Source organism: Puma concolor, chromosome A3 (genome assembly GCF_028749965.1).
Source record: "Puma concolor isolate L17-30 chromosome A3, mPumCon1.1.hap2, whole genome shotgun sequence".
NCBI lineage: Eukaryota > Metazoa > Chordata > Mammalia > Carnivora > Felidae > Puma > Puma concolor.
This window is the reverse complement of record NC_141669.1, coordinates 8,931,261-8,953,111: the sequence shown is the minus strand read 5'-3', so window position 1 is coordinate 8,953,111 and position 21,851 is coordinate 8,931,261. Positions and strand designations below refer to the sequence as shown.

The window sequence follows — 21,851 nt, the reverse complement described above, 5'->3', positions numbered from 1 at the left end:
AATACGGTCGCTTCACGTTCTGAAAATATGATTCCCACTCTAACAGTAATAGCTAATATCTAGCGATCACTTATATGCACCAGGTAGAGTGCAAAGAGCATTCTCTTCTCTTGTTTAAACTTCAAAGTAACCCTCAGAAGCCCAGCTTTACGGACGAGGAGAGGGGAAATGACTTGCCCGAGACGACGCATCTCATAAGGGACAAGTGGTGGTGACTCCGGCAGTCTCGTGCCTCAGCAGCACGGTGGGAGCTCCCCGGCGTGAGGACCTGAATTCCGACAGGCAGCCCCATCACCTGACCTGACTCCCCCACCTTTTTCTCTGACATCTCACGTGCCTGGAAGTCCCAGGCTCCCAGGCCAGCACCATTCCTGTCCCCCTTCTCTGGGCACGTGCTTTAGGCTGATGGGCCACAGGCTCTCTCCTCCGTCCAGCCTGCATCATCCCAGGCACGCCTTCCGACCTCCCGACCACTCGCCTTGTCCCTGTTCACCTCTGCTGCTGCCCTAACGGGACGACCAGTCGCCACCCTCTGTGCTGGTGTCCGTCCTCACTGGGGACCATCTTTGCCCCCATCAACCTCAACCATTCGGCCGCCAGTGCCTTCTGGGCATGTACCTGACAAGGCCACACCCCCCGGGCACTCTCAACTTCCACTTCCCCTGTCCCCTCATTTCCAAACCGGCTGCCCTAACATCCCCGATGGAGCACGGCTCTTGCAGCGATGAGGCCGCCAATCCTGGGACCCCACCCTTATCCCCCCAGGCCATCTCTTCTTCCCTGTCCTTCTGCCCCTCAGTCACCCAGCCTTGCTTCTGCGGTCCTCCTTGTAGTCAGTCCGTGGCCCGCCCACCCGTCAGCCCTCCACTGGTTCTGCGCTGGATAGACCCCAAACCCCGTTAAATACAACCATTCGCCTCCTCGGGGCCTCCACCCAAGTTCCTGAATGTTACTGAAGAAAGTCCACGCAACCAACGCCCGCTGTTGGTTCCAAGTTCATGACCACAAATCTCAAACATGTTCTCACGGCTGCCCGGCTGTCTCTTCCCCTCCCTGAGACACTGTGTGACTTCTCCTCTCCTCCCCTCCAACTTCCCAGCAGAGGAAGCCACCAGAAAGAAATCCTTTCATTGGCCCTCTTCTCCCCCCATTCAGAGGAAAAGGGCCCAAGGCGGATCTTTCATCTGTATGCTGAAAACTGGCGCCCTTCAACTTCTCAAGGACTTTGCTTTTCTACGACCTCCCCTCTCCTCCCCATCATGCTCCCCCTTTCTCTGGGGTCACTGCCTCCAGTGATCACGCAAGCCCACCTACCTCCTGTCTTCAGCAACAGGGAGAGAGGCCACTTGGGTACAGGACATACGGTCCTGAACTGTATCATTCTCTCAACTTTTCTGGAACTTTGAATTCTTTAAAATAAAAAGCAGAAATAACGAAGAACGAAGCAATGGCCGGAAATGTGTTGAGCGTTTCGGATTGGATCCCCTTGGATATTTGTGCGGGAGTCCGGGAAAGATTTGAACTGCTTTATTTAAAAAACAAACAAACAAAAACTCCCCTTGACCACACCACACCCATCCATTCACTCTTCTTGGCTGCTGAACTCATCCAAAGGGTCTCCCATTGGATAACGGGATAATAATAACTCCCATTATAGTTCCACTGCCCCACTTCTGTTCCCCTGAAAATGCTTTTGTTGGGATTCTAAAGACTCCCATGGTACCAGGCCCAGTGGGCCCACACATCCAACCACCCACTGGGTATCTTAAACCTTAACATGTCCCAAGCCATGTTCAGTGGGCTCTGCCCTTAGTCTCCCCCAACACCATCTAGTTGAACCCCAAACACAGGAGATACCCTTGATTTCTCCCTGTCCTTTAAGACTCACATCTAAATAGTCAAACAGTCCCCCCTGGATCTACCTCTAAAATATTTCCTAAATCCTCCTATTCTCCCGTCTCCACTGTCCCCCACTTGGAGCCAGCCGCCATTTTCAATGATCCGCCATCTTGTTGATCCCTTCATCCCCCGCCGCCTCCTTGCTACTTATTCTCCCATACCATCTCCACCCCCCAAAAGTACCTCAGTGACTGCCCCACCCCACCTCCTCACTACAGCTTAGGAAGGCCCCGAGTAATCTGCCACCGGCCTTCTTGTCCCACCTCCTGTCACATGACTCCCCTCTCCTGCCGTCCTTCGCTTCTCTGAACACAGCTGGCCCTCCCAGCCCCAGGTCTCTGCACCTGCCTGCCGTTCCTTCCGTCTGGAACGCTCTTTCTCCAGCTCATCTCACGGATGAATCTTTCCTCAGTGCTTCCCTTAAACACAGACCTTACCTGATGACTTAGCTAAAGTGGCCCACCGCCAGCCCCTGAAATAATCCCGCCTCACCACCAGATAGCTTCCTTCACGGCTTCCTCTCACTCGTGGTATGATTGTCTATACTTCCAAGTATGGAGGCAATGCCAAGGTGGCAGGGACTTTGCTCCTATCGCTCCTGCCGCATGAACGGCTTGAAGCAGCCACAGGAAGGCAGAGGGATTGTGAGGAGACCTGAATGGAAGCAATGGGCCCCAAATGCTCACATAGCACCGTCCTGGACAAATACACATTCTCGGCCCTCGGATGCTCCAGCATCACCCGGCTCGGGCCGCTCAGCGCAGGTGTCTCAAGAAGGCGTCAGTCCTGGCTGTAGCTATCTTAGATGCTCCGGAAGCACATGTCCAGCCACCTCCCTGGGAAGCATCCTCCCCCCTCGGCATTTAGGGGAGACCCACCAACACAAAGACTTCTATCTCCACCCGTGTCCCTGCTTCCTGCCCTGAACACACAGGACAAAATTTCTCATTGTTCAGTTTTGCTTTTCTCCCGGAATCCTTCAGTTGCTCTCTCTCACCGACAGGTCCTCGGATCCGGCCCCGGTTGCCCATTCGGGCCTCATGTCCTACCCCCAGCTCACAGCCGCAAGCGTCGGGACACCCCACAAGCCCCCATTAGGGCTTTGCTTACACTCGTCCCCCAACCTGAATTGCTCGCTTCGCTTCTCCCCACCTCTCTAGAATTAAGCTCTTCTTCTCCCGAGGCAGCGCTGCACCTTTAAATTTATCTTTCCCCCGTGGGCCGCTTACATCGACTCTTAGATCAATAGATACCAGTTCACCCCCACTAGATGGTTGTAAGACCCTAACACTAACGCTAATGTGTGTTAATAGCGTACGATCGGCCACGTGTCACCGCACAGGAAGGTCACGGCCAGGACAGGACAGCTAAGACGGATGCTACGGCAAGGAACACACAGAATGCAGCGGGAGGTGGTAGCGGGGTGGGGGGAGGGGAGAGAACGGATTTGGAGTCGGGCAGACCAGAGTTCAAGTACCACCTCTGACGCTTAACCAGGCAGGCTCACCCCCGACCTGCCTTCACCTCTAAGCAAGGTCACGGGCCCGTGTCACGGTGTCACGTGACAGTGAAGCAAGACCAGGTAGGGAAAAGACGTGGCACCCGACCAGGCATCGTTCACCCCTCTTCACCTCCCCTCCCTGCCTCCCTAGGGACTCTGCAGAGAGCGGGCCCAGAGTAACTCATCTCCTTGCCCTTCCCCCGAAGGCATCTCGAGAAGTCGCACACTTGTTCCGGAAGAGAAGACCAGTGTGGCCGCTCTGCTCCCGCCTCCCACTCCCAGCTCCGGGCTGAAGTTCTAGGGCTTCTGACGGACGTGTGCTGGGACGGTGCCGCCTGGGCCTGCCTTAGCCCTCGTGCCTCACCTGCCTGTTACTCTGAGGAAATAAGGCGTCTCCCTGCTCCAGCCCTGCCCCTCGTCTACCCCGGGGCCGGAGGGCACACGAGACTTCAAATCTCAGATGCCAGGCTCCGGTCCCAGCTCTGCCACGCCCGGGGTTGTGTGAGCCTAGCCTAGTCTCATCAGCAGAATGTGCCCTCGAAGGGTAGTCCCAACCCACTCACCAGCCCTAGACCGAATGCCCACGGCTCACGTGCAAATGCGCTTTGTCACCGCAGACCACACGCACACTCACCGCCGTCATCCTGAAGTCAAGAACGGCGTTGTCTCCACTATTCGCGTACCCGTGGAAATTAGGGTACTCGGCCCAAATTACAGTCCTTTTCCTGTTACGGCATACCCCAGGATAATCTCTCTCTCTGCTGGGGTGTCTCTGCCACCTGACGGAGGGTCTCTTGCAGTCTCCTCTCTGTCTTCCACCGTGGAGGCACAGTCCTTGCCACAGAGGAGGCGTGCTTAGGATAACTTCGTTGTGGGTCAATGACTCACGGAATGAATGACTCCGACTAAACTAAATCTCGGCCCCAATATCTCTGGGCCCATTTCTTCATGCCAGATGGAGACCATAACACGTCATGAGCCAAATGGAGTGAAGGTTGTCTCTCTCAGCTTCTAGTACACTCTCGGGAAGTCTCCCTGGTGAGATGCTCACCTCCTGCCCAAGTGCCAGGGGTCCTCGGGTTCCTAGAGGTGCCTCCAGCCAAAGGAAAGCCTACAGGATGAACTGTAGACTCATCACCCTGCCTTGTAATAATATCAGCGCCTCTCTGAGCACCTCACCCGTTCAGGAACAGCTACACTCTCACAGAAAACCGATCACTTGGGATCAGAGGCGGAGGGAAGTAAATCCTAAAAACGGCTGGTGGTGACAATTCAGACACAATCCCTGACAGGGAGGAATTGCCCCAGAGGAATACGTCTGGAGGACCTGATGTTGACCACCCAGCCAAATACCCATGGTGGGGGGACAATTCAAGCCTGGCTACTTTCTAGCCCCCTGAGCCTCGGTTTCCTCATCCCTATAGAAAAGTGACAATACCTACGTGAAGCGTTACTAGGAGAATAAGTAGAGTTAAATGCACAGAGTGGATGGGATAAGTAGGTAGAAGAAGAAGTCGAAACACAGAATAATTAGAAACAGGAACCCATCATATAATGGGTATATTATTGGCCTCACAGTAAGTACGCAGCAAGGGAAACTAAATTTAGTATCCTGACTCTAACACTTCTCGTGTGACTCTGGCCAGGATATTTATTCTGTGGACCCTAGATTTTTCGTCTGGAAATTAGAAACAACTCCTACCTGGCGATCCTGCAGAGAGCATAATACAGGGTCACGGGGTAAAACCATTGAGCCTGCCAGGTGCAAAATGTAATTTCCTTCCCCTGTTCTGCCATCAGACAGGAGCTTGGGAGAGCAGGAGTCTGATGTCACATGCCCTTTCCTACGGCTCCAGGCAGATACGGAGCTGCCCAGAATCGATTCTGGGATTCCAACTGAGGCTCAAAGCAATTTTTGAAAACGACCCAATGAACCTCAAGTTGCCATCGGTGGACGTCACCACACCTACTACGCGCGAGGCTCTGAGATGACCGCTTCCCGCCTCAGTCCCAGGCGCCCGTGCGCGAGAAAGCGGACCTGACCTTGGTGAACGACAAACCTGTCAACAGGAGCCGGGAAGGCCTCCCGTGGAAACAGATCGGCCCTTCTCGGGCTGCAGACACCATGCTGAGCTTGACTCAGGGCTCACACCCACAAACCCATGAAATCATGACCTGAGTCGGACGCTTAACTGACAGAACCACCCAGGCGTCCCCAGAAAGCACTCACTTAGTAGGTGCTGGGTAGTGCTCCAAATGTTCCCGAACATTAACTCATTTAACCTGCACGGGCAACCTCCGGGTACCATCCCCATTTTAAAGGTGAAGGAGCTGAGGCACAAGGAAGTTACGTAACTTGCCCAAGGACACAGAAAGGAGCCCAGGGCACCTGGCTCCCGATTGTTTTCAATCACTGCGTACACGCGCGGGGTCACCCTCCCAGGATTCCAGTTAACCCTGCACATGTCACATGAAATCACACCGATTTACTTGTTGGTCAGACTTGGTGGTCTGTCCACCACCCCTACCAACGGCCTACAACCTCCTCAAAGCCAATGATCCATTCTTTGTGTGGTCATTAGCTACGCATTGGCTTGGCCTGCGCCCAGGGGGACAGGCCTTTAGCAAATGTTGAATGGACAGGTGCCTGAAGAGATTTCTGGAAAACAAACCCCCACATCAGTTTGAAACACACACACACACACACACACACACACACAGTGGAAAGGTACAATATTCAGTCGATATTAAATCTTTCTAATATTGCAAGATTTATTCTTATTCTAATATTTATTCTAATATTAGACAGATTTAATATTGACTGAACACATATTCTGTACCAGAAACTTTATGCATCTTATCATGTTTTAATATACAAGAGAGCCCAGGAAGAAATATCAGGCCTTATTTTATAGATGGGGAAGCTGGGACTCAGAGAAGTTAAATAACTTGCACAAAGCTCTTATCCTAGGATTCCCCAGGGTCAGAAGCCAATTTTGTAAGTCTATCAAATGGGAAAAAATGGATTCTTGGGTGTTCTTTCTAGAGCATCTTGGCAAAAATCTGCACCCGCTGCACGTCTTCATGCTATTTTCCAAACTCCGTAATTTGTAGAAAACTGACAGTAATGCAAATAATTCTTGTCCACGGAAATGCAAATGAAGCTTGGTCCTTGGAGATACAATTGATTATTGCCCTGTGGACACTGAACTGCCTTGCATCTAATTGTACGTTCATTTCAGATGCCTGACTGCCTATATGTTTGTGTTCTCCGAATTCCTCACTGAATCTGTTTTTACATTTTACTGGTTTCCTCATTAATTAACAAGCGAAATAAAATCCTTGGCATGTATTCATTATATATTTCCATGAGAGTCATAATTTTACCTTATTTCAATTTTAGCACCAATTAGGATTCAAATCCGAGGCTGTTGGTTCTTTCCAATTAATTATACACAAACACGCGCGTGCACACACACACACACACACACATCACTGTACTTCATCATTAACTTCTCTGTCAAAGGCAAACTAAGCTCTGTTAAAACATAAAAGCAATACAAATTTAAATAGGTCTTTTTAAAACTGTATTTTTCAATATTGTCTCATAAGAACTGAATCAGTGATGTCTGCCATGAACCCTATGGCAGGCCATCCATCAGTGACAGCCCTGGATTCCTACTTTTGCACACGAATTCCAGTCCTTTAGTTCCAAAATTTTCTCTGCTTGCCTGCCTCCAGCTCCAGCAGACCCAAAGGGCATGAGCCGTGCGTGTTCGTGTGTTTTCTTCCTAAACTACACCGTGGCCCAGAGCAAACTGGCCCATAATCAGAGCTAACTAAGGCAGGTTGGATTGAACTGCATTGAACTGAATTGACCTGAGCTTAGCTTCCTGCATCTATCCATGAATACTTTTGCCTCCCCGCAATGCCAGGTCCCGGAGAACAGTCTTCCAGAGATACTCTACTGAGTCTTTTCTATAAACACAAATCCAGGACGCCTTCACCTTTGAGGAGTTGCGCGGTGATAGTTGCAAATTGACTGTTCCCTAGAAAGCGACATTAGAGACACCTCTGTCTTCCGGAAAACTTGAGAAATTTGCCGTGTCGATATCTTATCTGGGAAAATCCCAGGTTTCTTCTTCTATAAGGTGACGGGCAGTTTTTTACGGCAGGAAAAAAATGGCTGCTACAATCAGCAGACTCGGGCTAATAGTCCCAGTGCAACACACACACACACACACACACACACACACACACATGCACACAAGATAGGGTGATTCAATGGAACAAATTCTGGAGTCAGACAGCTCTCACATCCTAGCTATGCTAGTCAATATTTCGAGATTAAACGTTATCCTCTGTGCTGGTTAATTTTATGCATCAATTTGGCTAGACTCTGGTGTCCGGATGCTTGGTCAAACACCAGTCCAGATGTCACCGTGAAGGTATTTTTAGACGCGATTAACATTTAAATCCGTAGACTTTGAGTACAGCAGATGCCCCTCCAGAGCGTGAGTGGGCTTCATCCGATCAACAGATGACCTGAAGAGAAAAAGCCCGAGGTCCCCTGAGGAAGAAGGACTTCTGCCTGCTGACTGCCTTGGACAGCAGCTTCAACATCGCCTCTCCCCGGGTCTCCAGCCAGCCACGCTGGCTGCAAATTTCGGACTTGTAGTTCCCACAGCAGTGGAAACCGATCCCTTCATCTCTCCTCCAACTCCGATAGAGAAAATTATTATATGATGATCCGGGGGGTGGACTGCAGAGAACTGGGTTTTCCGGGATGTTGGGGAATAAGAAATTTACTTTCCTAGTCCCAGCAAGAGCCTGCCTTACCTGGCTAGTGTCCTGCAGATAAATGAAAGGCCAAGGAAACTATAATGCATCGTAGCTTTTGGCTCTGTGTGACCACCTCACTTCCAGTAAGTGTCTACGTCTTTGGCTGAATAAATAGGAAACTCAGTCCACCCACAGAGTGGATATGCGCCTGGGATAAGGGGGTGTCAAATCCACAACCCACCTGAAATGTTGCACAACTAAAAATATTAAAGACGATTTATGACAACTCGATGTCTTTGGGGGACATTTTGCGAACCCCAGGAAGGTCAGTTTGTGTGCATGTTGTTGGAAGGCATTTGAATGTTTCATGGTGCCCACAGATCCCCGGGCGATTCTACGTGGTCAAACACAGACCAGAACCAATAGACTGGCCGCGGTCACTGGATATGGGACGCGTTCACCGGACCTGAGTCAGCCATACAAGCATGTCTATGTGTGCAGCTGTCCTCCCGAGGGGGCCCTCACTCCCCGAGCCACGAAGCCACTCCCTCAACGCCTACTGCTGCATCATGTGTATCACCAAAGGTTTTGAAATGGGAAAGAACAGGATATTAATTAACCCCAAGGTCACATTTCCCTTCTTCTGAAATTCACCCTCATTCGATTCCATGTTGTAAATAAGTTGGTCCATATTGTCTAATACAGTCCTGGAGAGATTATACAGTGAGCCCAAATATATATCGAGGTGCACGCACACACACACACACACACACACACACACACATAACAGCTCTCCAACCAGTCTTAATTGTTAACTTGCTTGAAGCTAATGCATTCCTTGCTTGCTTATCCAAACTTCATGGTTTGTAGCAGAACTAACCTACTTCCCCTGAGATCCTGCAGACTGCTGGCCTTGAGGAACAAAGGACCAGACTTTCCAGAAGATAAGGCCTGATGGCACGCGAAGACAGCCACCATGGACCATGGGATCCTCGGCAAGAGATCCCTGGGAGCCTTGACTCCTGGTACAGATCAGGAGTCTGGACTGCGCTGCCGGGATGCGGCTTATTGGCTGGGCTGCAGGGGTACCCTTCACTGAGAGACACCTGGGAGCATTGACAACTGGCAGAGCAGAGGAATCTGGAAGCTATCACAAGGACAAATGGTTACCTACTGAGCACCAGCGTCTCCTGAACGTAACCCCCTCACCATCTCCCGAGCTTTTCCCTTTGAAGTGTATTTATTTATTTTGAGAGAGAGAGAGAAAAAAAAAACATGCACACGTGTGTAAGAGAGGTGGGGGAGAGGAGCAGAATCCCAAGCAGGCTCTGCAACGTTAGCACAGAGCTCCACGCAGGGCTTGATCTCACAAACCGTGAGATCATGACCTGAGCCAAAATCAAAAGTTGGACACTTAACCCCCTGAGCCACCCAGAAGCCCCTGAGTCTTGCCCTTTAAAATCCTCCTGCTTCACCTGGATGGGGAGATGGGCTTTGAGACATTAGTCTGCTGTCTTCCCAGACTGCTGGCTTCCTGAATAAAGCAACCTTTCCTTTCCCACCAATGTCTGTCTCTTGTGTGTTGACTTTCGATCAGCTGAACCTGAGTTTGGAACCAGTCCTCTGTCTGGCCACATATATATGTGTATACAGATGTATATATACACACACACACATATACATATGTATATATGTAATTGTATACACACAAATATGTGTGTATATGTGTATGTATACACACGCACGTATATATATGTGTGTATAGACACACACATATATGTGTATATGTGTCTATATACACACGTGTATGTGTGTATATATATATTCTATATATTCTATATATGTACATATATATTCTATATATTCTATATATGCACATATATATTGTATATATAAAATATATATACATATATATTTATATGTATTAGACAATATACATTTATATGTATACAAGACTGTATTAGACAATATATATATTGTCTAATACATATAAATACATAGACATATGTATATATGTCTAATACATATAAATACATAGACATATGTATTATATGTCTAATACATATAAATATATATACATATATATTTATATATATGTATATACATATATATATACATATATATAAAATATATACAATATATATGTACATATATATATATTCCTTTGTATCCCAAATATGGACACGGTAAATTATTTCCCATTTTTTAATCTCAACATGGGAATTAAAGGCCAAAGAAATTGAAGTCTAAAATTATTCTTTCCAGTTTCTCATGTTTATTGTACACCTGAAACTAATATAACACTATAATTAACTATATTAGAATTAACATTTTTTAATTTAAAAAAAAAAACAAAAATTTTCATTCTGCTCCGTGTTTGAGGGAGAAGGTCCTGATGGAATGGACTTGAGATGGGTTTGTTCTGAAGCTGCCACTTACCAAACTCCTTCCAGTGGAAGGGGTATGATTCTTTTAGCTCCTGCAAAGGGACAGAAATCCAATGCCCATCTCTCATAGGTCCCATTTTCCCAAAGATCCATTAACAGCCACAAGATCATCGTAGCGCCAATCCCACACCCATGAAAGCTAGAAAACCCTGGCAAATTCCAAGCCCTAGAGGATTATGATGGCAGAACCAGTCCCCCGTAGAGGTCAGAGCTCAGCCAAACACCATAACAGAGACTTTATAATTGCTGGAAGAAGGAAAATAAGTGGAAAATACGTGAAAAGGCTACATATCCTTGGTTTCAGCCTCACCGGAATACCAGCGTGTCTGGCCAGTTGTTTGACATGTTTTTTTCTATTAACACAAATCCAGCAGGACGCCTTCACCTTTGAGGAGTTTCGCGGTGATAGTAGCAAATCGTTCCCTAGAAAGTGACATTAGAGACACCTCTGTCTTCCCGAAACCTCGAGAAATTTGCAGCGTCCATATCTTATTAGAGGCTCTCTTCTGCCTCTTAAAACCTCTTCGTTTCTGTTTCCCCAGATGTTTCTGGCACCCTGATGCTGAACCAAGCATCGGATCTGTCTCCTCTCCCTCCTGCCAACCGAGCACGCCACATTTATTTTTAGCTTCTTGTTTCCTGACAATTCCATTTCGGGTTGTTTTTTTTTTCTCTGCATTACCCAAGAAGATGGAAAATCCCTCAGAAAACAACTGCTTCCCCTGGGTCACAAAGGTCTTCATCTTTTTATAGATAAAACCCACCATCATGCTGCTGTGGTTGAACCCACAGTCTGGGTCTTTCAAATCTACAACAATCGAAAGTTTATGATGCAAGCACTACCCTGCCAAGCTGACCCCACTGGAGGGTGGAGATTCAGAGCCTCAAATTCGTTTGATCTGGGGTAGGACTCAGGCATCAGTGATTTTTTTTTTAATGTTTACTTATTTTAGAGACAGAGAGAGACAGAGTACTAGCAGGGGAGGGGCAGAGAGAGAGGGAGACACAGAATCTGAAGCAGGCTCCAGGCTCCGAGCTGTCAACACAGAGCCCAAAGCGGGGCTCAAACTCATGAACCCCAAGATCATGACCTGAGCTGAATTCGGATGCTTATCCGACTGGGCCACTCAGGCGCCCCTGGGCATCAGTGATTTTTTTTAAAACGCCTTCATATTAATTTTAATGTACAACCAAGGTTAAGAATCCCTGCTAGTGAGATCTAGAAGGTTCTCTACTCCTAATACCCCTCACCAGCATCAGCTACAGCTGTTTTCTGATGGTAGGACACAGCTGCTGCCTCCCCTCAGGACCAGTGAGACTCAAGGCCCACAGAGAGAGTCCAGTAAACTCTGCCTCTCCACCAAGAATCTCCGCTTCGTGTAAAACTCGTAAGGTTTATTCTCGAAGATTCCTGGCCAAAATGCACCAAAAATGTATCAGTTACCACCCCCACTCAATCCCTCAATTGTAATATGGATACACATGGAGAGCTAACAGGCATGTAGGACGTAGAAGCTGGGAAGGAAATCACAGAAGCAGCTAGAATAAAGGAGAGCAGGAATGGAGAGCACCTCTGGACCAGAGGCCAGCTGAGACTCTCTGCCTATTTCTCCTCAGGTGTGAAGATGCCAGGGCCACTCCATCAGGCTTGGGCTGAGACGTCGAGGGAGAGGAGAACAGAGGCCTGAGGGCCCCACACAGGCCTTCAGGGCTGTGCCCCAGGGGGGACTCTAAGAGGGTCCAACACTTGCTCAACCCAGAAGTGAGACCTGTCCTGGCTCAGGGGAGGCCTCACTAAGCACATCCGCCCTTCCTCTTCCTGTGAAAAGGCAGCCAGGCATGACGGCGGTGCAGGGAAAGGGCGGAAAGCAGCTTTGAGAGAGGAGCCATCTTGGAACTCACCAGAATGGAACTTCTCTGGCAGGACCCGCGTCTGAATCTCTCCTGACCACCTTGTTGGAGACAACAAAGTTATGTCCAACCCGGACACCTTACCTGCTGCTTCCTGCCACCAGGTGGGGGTTCCTCAGGGGTCAACTACATGGCATGTCTCCAGCTGACGCTACAGCTGCCCCATTGGTGCCCTTGGCTGGTTCCGGGCACCTAGGTCCTATGATGGCTACTTGGGAGTTGTGCCGGATTCCCCCTGGGCTCCCCTCTGCGGCTGCTCCTTTGCCCCATGTCACTGCCCGGGTTTGGGCCCTCAACCTTGCCCATCCGAGCTGCCCCAACAATCTCCATGAAGTCTCCCTGACGGCCCGACCCTGGGTCCACACCCACCTCCGGAGTGAGATTTCTAACTCACCGCCCAACCCGGTGCCCCTCCTGCCCCTGCCTGACCCCGCTGGCTGCAGCTACCTCCAGGCAGGCCTCCATGGCACCCCACACCTCTCCTCTGACCATTGTCTGCTCATGGCTGCTTCCAGCTCACCACAGGACACCTCCCTGCCGCTCCCCAGCTGGAAAAGGTCCAGTCATCACTCCAGACTCCGTACAGGCACCCCCCACCAACCCCAGAGAAGGTCTTCCTCTCCCCTAATAACACCCACTGTATCCCCACCCCCGGATGAACTTGACCCTCCCTCCCTGGTCCCCTCCCAGGGCACATTTCTGTCACAGTACCTGCCGGGCACGGTACCTGCCTGTCACGGTCCCCTCCCAGAGCACATTTCTGTCACCCCACCCCCACCCTCAAACTTGACCCTCCCTCCCTGGTCCCCTCCCAGGGCACATTTCTGTCACGGTACCTGCCCCACAACAGCACACGATTTCTTTAGATGTCCTTCTTCCGCTGGCCACGAGCTCCTGACATTTCATTGGTCACACAGTAGGTCTTCAGTGTGTTTTATCCCTTCAAATGCTTTTTTTTTTTTCCTCCAAAGTCCTAGCCCTGCAGTATAAGACACTACTCAGCCACAACGGTGATCATTTCAGACACACTCACTCCAGACATAACGCAGCTTATGAATAAATGGATTGGTACTCTCAAAACTGGCCACTAGATGGAATAAAAGGGATTGTCCTTGGAGAGACTGACTAGTGAGGAAGGCTGGTCCCTTAGAAAATACTCAAGAATGGAGAACAGGAGAGGCAAGGTCCTGGTCTGTTCCTCTCGCTAGTTCCTTTCTCCTCCTCTTCCTTCTTTCCTTCTCCTCTTTCCCATTGTTCTTTGGTTCCCTTTTCAATCTATTCTGTCGGCATCCTTATCCTTCTATAATTTTCACTCGACTTTTTTTCCAACCAAAATAATATAGTCACATCGTGCTAAAAGTCAACAAGTAGTAACAGGAAGACACAGCACAAAATCTAACCCTGCCTGCCCCCCCCCCGCCTTAGCCCCCCCCCATACACCCCCACCCCAGCCCTCTCCTCTCCTCGGAGTTTGGCTATTTATTCTGCTGTTTGCGTATAGATTTCTAAATGATATGAATATGCTGTCCTATTTTGATTAGTCCAACTTAGATACTATGCACTAACTTCCAGTAGATTTTCCCATCCCCCCAAACTCCTAATTACACATTTTTAATGTCTATAACTTTTGACTTCTTCTGGGGCTGATAGCTCCAATTTTTTTTATTGAGCATCATCTTTTCAAAGTAGTGCTAACACCTCCCTCTCCCCCCGCAACATGGTACCCAAGGAAGCTTCCCAGAAGCATTCTGCATGTTGTCAAACACATATGTCCTTTTTTCCCTCCTTTTAAAAACGAAAAAAAAAAACAACACCCCGTAAAACTCAGGCTGAAGCACACTGAACCCCCCCCCCCCCCGTTGCCAGCCCCTTCCCTGAGGCTGCTGGGCCACCGTGTCCCTCTCCCATGAGAATCTTCCTTCACCTGCCCCCTCGCCCCGCGTTCCGGGTGGGCATGCTGGCTGCTGTCACAAATAAGCCTCTGAATCTCTGAGGTTATCACCATGGAAACGTATTTCTCACCCCACAGCATCCATTTCCATATCTGGCATCCTGGCAGCCACACAGTGATTCAGGGACCCAGGTTCCTTTGATCTGGTGGCTCTGCCCTAGAGACCCTGACTTCCCGTTGATGGATGGAGAGGAGAATGTCAAAAAGGCACACCCATTTTTTTTTTTTTTTAACTGCTTTGGCCCAGAGGCGATCACATCCCCATTGCCAAGATGTAGTGCGGCATGACCCCACCGAGAGGTGGGGCTGGGGCTGGGCAGCTGAGTCCCTGGGAGGGAGTCGCTCTTCCACCACAACTCCACAGGAAAGCGGGACTCTGATGAGGGCAGCTGGCCACCTCGGCCACACTCCTGAGTCTCAGGGTCTCCAAACTCCCTGTCCCTGCCCCATTTTCACCGGAAGCCCCAGACCAATGAACGTTTCTGCCAGGGTATTATACACCAAACCTTCAGCAAGCACACGAGTGTCCTCTTCCTTTGCGTTGTTATGCTGTTGTCGTACATCGGAGGCAAACAAAGAACAGAATACAACTCCTTTAGTCCCGTGCCCCAAACACCATGCCCTCAGCTCAGCTGATGGGTCCGATCGGTAGGTTTCAGGTACCCTGGCAAATCTTCCAGCTCAGCCAGGAAGAGGGTGCCTCTGGCAAGAGCTTCATCATATATGCCTCCATCTCCCCACCCAAGCATGATGGGTCCTTGATGGTATTTCTGAGCTGAAAGGCCCAGATCGGTCGGCGAGAGGAAGAGGGTCTGGTTTGCATCTGTTTCTGGCCCAAACAGGAAGTGCTTACCCCCATCTTATGAAACACGTTAGCTTTTTTAAGAAGCAGTGAGTGCTCTGTGGCACACACAGTGGTTTGACCCTGAGGGACAATGTGGCAGCTGCCTCAAGTCTCTCCACGGCCTGGTCCCTGCTCTTGTCCTCTTGTTGCCGTCAGCTCAGCCGGAAGGGACGTTGGAGCCTCTCCTGCGTGGACAGTACCAGAGGCTGGCTCGTGTGATGGGACACGGTGGGACGACTGCCCTGATCTTTGCACACTTCACCTCGGTCATCCCAGTGGCCATCCTTACGCCCCCCATTCTGGGAGGGCGGGGGAGGGAACGAAGCCTGATGATGCTTGAACTTGCACTGGACTTGGAGACCTGAGTTCCAGCTCTGCCTTTTCCGAGTCAGAGGCCCTCCAACCGTCTCTCTGAACTTCAGTTTTCTCCTCAATAAAAAGGAGTGCGTGACGGCAAAAAGTGGTCTGAAATAGCAATGATTAATAAAGCTCAGAGGTGTGCCAGATCTCCCAGTAGCTAAAGCACACACCCCACTGTATTATGCCATTATTTGCTTCGTGGCAACCCCGTAGGACCAGCAGGAAACATGACGATCTCCCGCTTCACAGATGAGAAAAGCGATACCCAGGTAGGACACTGGAGGCCACGAGGAGAGACTGCAAACAGAATAGGAGACAGTCCAGATCGTCTCAAATCAACCTTTCTGGGAACGTACAAGGTGCCAGGCGCTGCGTCAGTTGCTTTGCAACAAAATACAAGAGCGTGACCTTATACGGGGCTCAGGGTTGACCGGGGATGACGCAGGACAACTGGACAATCCCCATTCCCTGGCCCGGCCAGGCCTGGCTCGGCGAGTGTGGATGTGCTGAATGAGGTGCCACTCTGCAGCCAACCAGAGGGCCTCGTGGGGGCCAGTTTGCAAGAGAGCCTGGGGAAGGGGAGGCCAGGCCCAAGACATGCTCGAGATGTGCGGCGAGGAGAGGCGGCCGGCCAGTCGCCAGAGAACGTTCAGTCCTCCGCAAACTGCGATGACACGCTTCGGGTGCGTTCGTGTAAATACAGTCCACGGGCACGCCGGTGGAGGGCTCAGGGCCCGCTTCACTGAACATATGAACAAGCATCTCAACCGTTTGTAAACTGGCTCCGAACAGCCATGCTTTACTCACATGCCTGGATGAGACGCTCCCCCGGACACGTAGGGACACGCTGTTTCGACGTTTGCCTTTTTCATAGCTCATGTCTTCATCCGTTGTCCGTGGACAGCTCCAGACCACGCCTTACGTCCGGATTTCCATTTTTATACATTGGCTGAGGACTTAACTCTGTCAAGATGTTACCAATCGCCAGGTGCTGCCGCTGCTGCGGGAGAGGAAGCCAGGACTCCTGTGAAGCGCGACTCGAAGCCATTGTCCTCTCCTCCTCCTCCATGGGGATGGCAAGGGCACCTCAGGAAGGGTACTTCAGGACGCCCCAGGTCTGGAGCTTTCTCATCGGCCCGGTGTTGCAGGGGTTGGGTGGTGTGGTAGCTCAGGTGGGACAGAGGAGACCCAAGGTCCCACTATCTCAAAGTGTCAAGGTAAGATCCCTCCCCCAACCTTTTCTCCAGGTGCTGAGTCGATCGGAACAGACACTGGGGCATTGGGGAGCGGCCCGGGTCCCCTGCTGCAGCTCCTGCCAGGCCAGCGTCCCCAGTCCCCAGAGAAAGCCACCTGGCATCCCAGGGTCCCCCCTAACTCCGTGCAAAGGCTCTCACCTGACCATCCCAACTTGCTCCCAAAGCAAACAAAACCGTATTTCCAAGTTCCAAAATAGCTTTGGCCCTCTAGAAGCAGAACCGGCCGCCCTGAAGGGTGTAGGTGCACGCTGAGACCATAGGAGGCTCCACATTGTTAGAGTGACCACACACAAGCAGGTTTAGAAGCGGCCGTCCCAGGGTCTCCGCTCAGCGGCCCCTTCTTCCTCCCCACGGAAGGGCAGGTCTGGGTGGCGGGATTCCTGAGCCTCTGCCCATGGGACCAGAGTGCAGGCCAGCCGTGCCCAGAAGCAGGAAGCGGGCTCTCTCCCTTTCCAAGGTGCTCAGGCACTGGAGGCGGCTCTTGCACCGGGGAAAAGACTACTTGGGAAGCCCCCCACCTCCAGGGAGCCCGAGAGGGGAGGCATTCTCCAGCTTTGAGGGTGAAGAGAGATTGAAAAGCTTCAACTTAGCTTCAGGCAACTTCAGGAACTCCCATCGCTTTGGACAGCAAAGCTGACCCACGCGTGCTCATTTGAGTCGGCTCACGCTCCATCAGTCAGAATCTTGGAGAAGGGTGAGGGGCACCCCACACCCAATCCCCAAGCGTGCTGATGCTTGAAGCACACAAAATGATGGCAGTAATGTCCACACGGAGCTCTTGTGGCACGTCAGAGAGTCAGGACAATGGAGTCTGGGCGGTTCAATCCAAGCCAGTGCTACATTTGTCCCCGGACAGGATTTACCGAAGCCCCCCCCCCCCCCACCGTGCTTGATGTAAGAATGTCTAACAGTTCACTGGCTGCCAGCGTAGACGGAAATATGTGATAAGAACTTTCCAACTGCTGTATTTGGTGGAAGTCAGTGTCAACAAAGATTTGAATGGTGATCTACCATGCTCAAGAGTCGAAAGACTCAAGATGACAAATGAAATATCAAAAAGAAACACAAATGCCTCTCTTAAAAGCCCGAATCCAACATCATTCCGCTAGGTTCAATTTTCCATGATACGACACTCATGTTGATTTGTGTTACGGCTGTAGTTTAGCTGCACACCATTTTAACTGCATTTTGGTTTTATTGTTACATACGAGCTACGGTTTTACCTTTGTACCTATCTACGTCAAATTACACAAAAATAATACAGTTTGTTGCAACGTGTTGAAGATGACCTTGTTATTTGGAGAGAAAAAAAAAGTACTGTCTGGGGGTCTGTCCGCTTAGCACCCCCTCTAATCCTAAGAAATGCATCTATTCAGATACCACAAACTGAGTTCTGTGCAAAATCAGACAAGAACGTTACCGTAGAAGACATGACCTCCATCAATCATCGTGTTTTGTGCACTGCGTGAACGTGAGAACACAAACTTTTGTCCAGAACTAAGTCTCTTCTCAATAAATCAGAGGTTAACCACCTCACTGAGTCAGCAAGCGCTGTTTATTTTTAGGATATCCCTGAAATATGCATCCAGAAGACAAAGAACAAAAACAAAAGTATCAAGCCTGTCTGGAAGGAAAAATACGAAGTTCCCAAAGTGAACGTGTGACTTGCGAACCATAGAAACCATTTCTTCTTAGCTTGGCTCTGTCATCCGTCTCGGAAAAGGATGTTTTTACAATCAGAGCAGAAATATGACTGGCCCTCCTGCATTTACATTTCTTTGTTGCAAAATGAATGTAACTTGTTCAGATTCCAGCAGCGGAGAAAGCAGCAGAAGTGGTGGTTACTTTCCAAAGTGAAACTTAAAACCACAATCTCCGGGGCACAAAAGGCAGAGTGAGTCACCGGAAGAGGCCACTTGCTTGCAAAACTCATTAAAGGCAATGCAGGGCTGAATGGACTTCCTGCAGCAGTGAAAAGAGAGCTGGCATCAGGACAGCCCCTCCAGGCTCCCACCATTTGGGGGAGGAAGGGAGCCATCAGCAAATCTGGGCACGGCCCGGGTCTGCTGTTCACACGCACCCGGCGGCCCCGGGGCCGGCTCGGCAGGCGGAGTCCCCTGCCTGCCACCAGCAGCCCACAGAGATGCCGGGGAAGGTGGCTGAGCCTCAAAGGGTTACCGCAACACCTTGTGACTCACTCGAGCCCCCATACTGGGTTTCCAGGGGCCACTCTCCTGCAGGTGGTCCCTCCTGTCACTCTGGCCAGGCCAGGTTGGTGCATTACACAAGCAGCGCCCCCCCCCCCCCCCCCCCCCCCCGGAAAGGATCTGCTCCTCAGCTGCGTCCTCCGGAACTTGAGCACGCATCAGAACCCTGGGCCGGACTCACTAGCACGGGACGTGGGACCCACGCCCCTGGTGTGGTTCAGTGGGTCTAGGGTAGGGCCCAAGAACTTGCATTTCTGACAAGCCTCCGGGTGCTGGAGCTGCAGGCTTTAAGAACCGCGGATCTACGCGGTCCTTGGACCCAGACAACAGTCAGCCACAAACCGCTCCCTCCTCGGAGCTGGTTGGTGATGTCTGACCTTGGGCTGTGCCGACCGGAGGCACCTCGGTGCCTGAACATTCCCCATGGGGCACTCCCCCCCCTCCCCACAGGCCGTCAACACACCTGGCTGGTCTCCAAGACAAGCAGCAGCCGGAGGGGCCTTTGTCAAAGCCGCCGGGATCAGGTTTTGAAAGGCTGTGCCTCCAAAGCAAACCTGATTGTGCCCCCAGGTGGCCATACGGGGCCTGCTGACTTCCGGCGATCACTTCCATCAGGTCACGTTCAGGCTTCCTGTGGACACCAAGCCTTCCCGCCAGAGCACGGGGGGCCTCACCACCAATTTTAGTTGTCACCGGAGTGTGAAAAGGGATCCGAAGCAGGAGGGAGACGTTAATGGTGTCTTAAGCACTTCTGTTCAGGGCAGGGGCGGGGGATGCCCTCCTCTCCACCACCCGCCCCCCCACCCCAGGCCCAGGCCCACGGAAGCAGGGCAGTATGGCTCCCACTCAGCGCCCCCCCTGGTCTGAAGACAAAGTACAGACGTACGAAGGGAGGAAGAGGAATGAGTGCCGGGTGACAGGACACAGCTCCTGGAACAGCCGGTTCAAAGGACGCTCCTGCTGCGAGGAGATTCAGACTCCAGTGGTTTTTCATTTTGACGAGGCCTGCCTACCTTCCCTCCACGACTGTTCTCCCGTCCCAGCGATGCACCAGGGGCCTCACGCATGACCTTTCATAGGAAAGGGTACTTTGAGGCCTCACGTGGGTGGGCACTGCCCCCCCCCATGTCAATGTCCCTCCCGCTCAGGTTGAAAAGGGCCATGGGCCTGGGCGGGTGTGTCGATTTCAAACTGACAAGATACAAAGTATTTTAAATCTTCCAGGTGATTACAGCTGAGACCCTGGGAAAATTCAAGCGGCCGCACGAGCTTTTCCAGCATATGTGTGAGAGCCGCCTGCATGCCGACAGAATGGCCTAGGGGTATATCACTGAGGGAAGAGTGGCCCAGGGCGGGAGCAGGTGGGGGGCCACCGGGCCCAAAGACCCCAGTTCACGCGGATTTTGATTCTACGCGATAAGAGAGCCTACACGGTCTGAAATCAGTGGTGGCAATCAATCGGTGATGTTCCAGGGCACGAGAGGGCTTGTTGTGTTTTTAAGATACACAAGCATTAACCCGAAGACGCCCGGATGGCCCGCTTGGCTCTCGCTTCATGAGAAGCTCAGGGGGGCGCCGGGGATCCATCTTTTACCCATGTGGGGACCAATACTCGTAAACATTTGTCCCCAAACACCCGGGCTGATCCAGGCAAATCGGCGGGCTGTCTCAGGCATGCCAACGACGCGCAAAATCCAATCAGGAAAAACGACGGCGTTCAAGGGATCTGGGTCAACTAGTCAAGGGCGCGGCCTGACTCATTCAAAATGAAAAACGAATCGGGTATACCACAGACGAGCGTCCAAATTGAGGACGGTGAATGCGGGCAAGGGAACATGTATAGTCTACACATTTGTTTTCTGTATATTATTAGCGTTTTGACATCTTAAAACCCCTCCTGGGGGAGAGACCGGCTTAGCCACTACCGAGAGGTAGCAAGGGGCCCAGGCAGAGCCTGCCTGTAACGTGCAAACTAACCCACCCACAGCCCGCCCTCCTCTATCTGGTCTATGCACCCAGAAGGTAATGTTCTTCTACCTTAAATATCCCAGCATCTGCTTGTGTTGAGCGTCAGTTACTAACCCAGCCCACCCAGCTCTCGAGTCCCTTCCACCGGGGTAGGGCGAGCCCCAGACACCGGCCCCTCCCCTCTACTCCCTCCCAAGTGCACACGGAGGCTCAGTATTGCACCAAAGGCATCAGAAAAGACTGGCTCTTTTATTCCAAATATTGAGCAGTTCATCACCTCAAAGATTTTTTTTTTTTGAGAATAAAATATGCTTGATCTCACACACTAGAAAGTCAGCAACTTAATAACTTACCAGAAAACTCTTTAAAATTCACACGCCTGACTTTCAGAGGAGTCTCTCATCCGTCTCATTTATTACGTTTTCTAGCTTTGCATTCAGCACAACACAGCGGAGCATCACAGGGGTTTTATGGTGGTACCAGCATGTACAGATACAGACCCAAGTTTGTGGAGAAAATACATTTAAAGTGGGAATCTAAGCCTAACACTAAAGAGGGAGCTGCCTCTGACGGTGTAGCCATCCCTCCGTGCACCAGGTATATAGTTTTCTATACACCGGGTATATATATTCTCCCTCGTCACACGGGCTGATCATCTGATGACGCCACTAGGGAGGGATTCATTTCCACAGGGCAACCTTGAAATGTGTGCTGCAAATCCAGCA

The 21,851-nt window shown here is 50.9% G+C and overlaps 1 long non-coding RNA gene across 1 annotated transcript; it reads right to left on the bottom strand.

The window, feature by feature from the left end:
• Positions 1 to 18,488: 18,488 nt before the first annotated feature.
• Positions 18,489 to 21,230, bottom strand: LOC147582236 (uncharacterized). The gene is made up of 2 exons (XR_015248875.1): positions 19,622 to 21,230; positions 18,489 to 18,913 (listed from the first exon to the last, which is right to left on the bottom strand). It is a non-coding gene; the product is annotated as an uncharacterized LOC147582236 (long non-coding RNA).
• Positions 21,231 to 21,851: the final 621 nt, after the last annotated feature.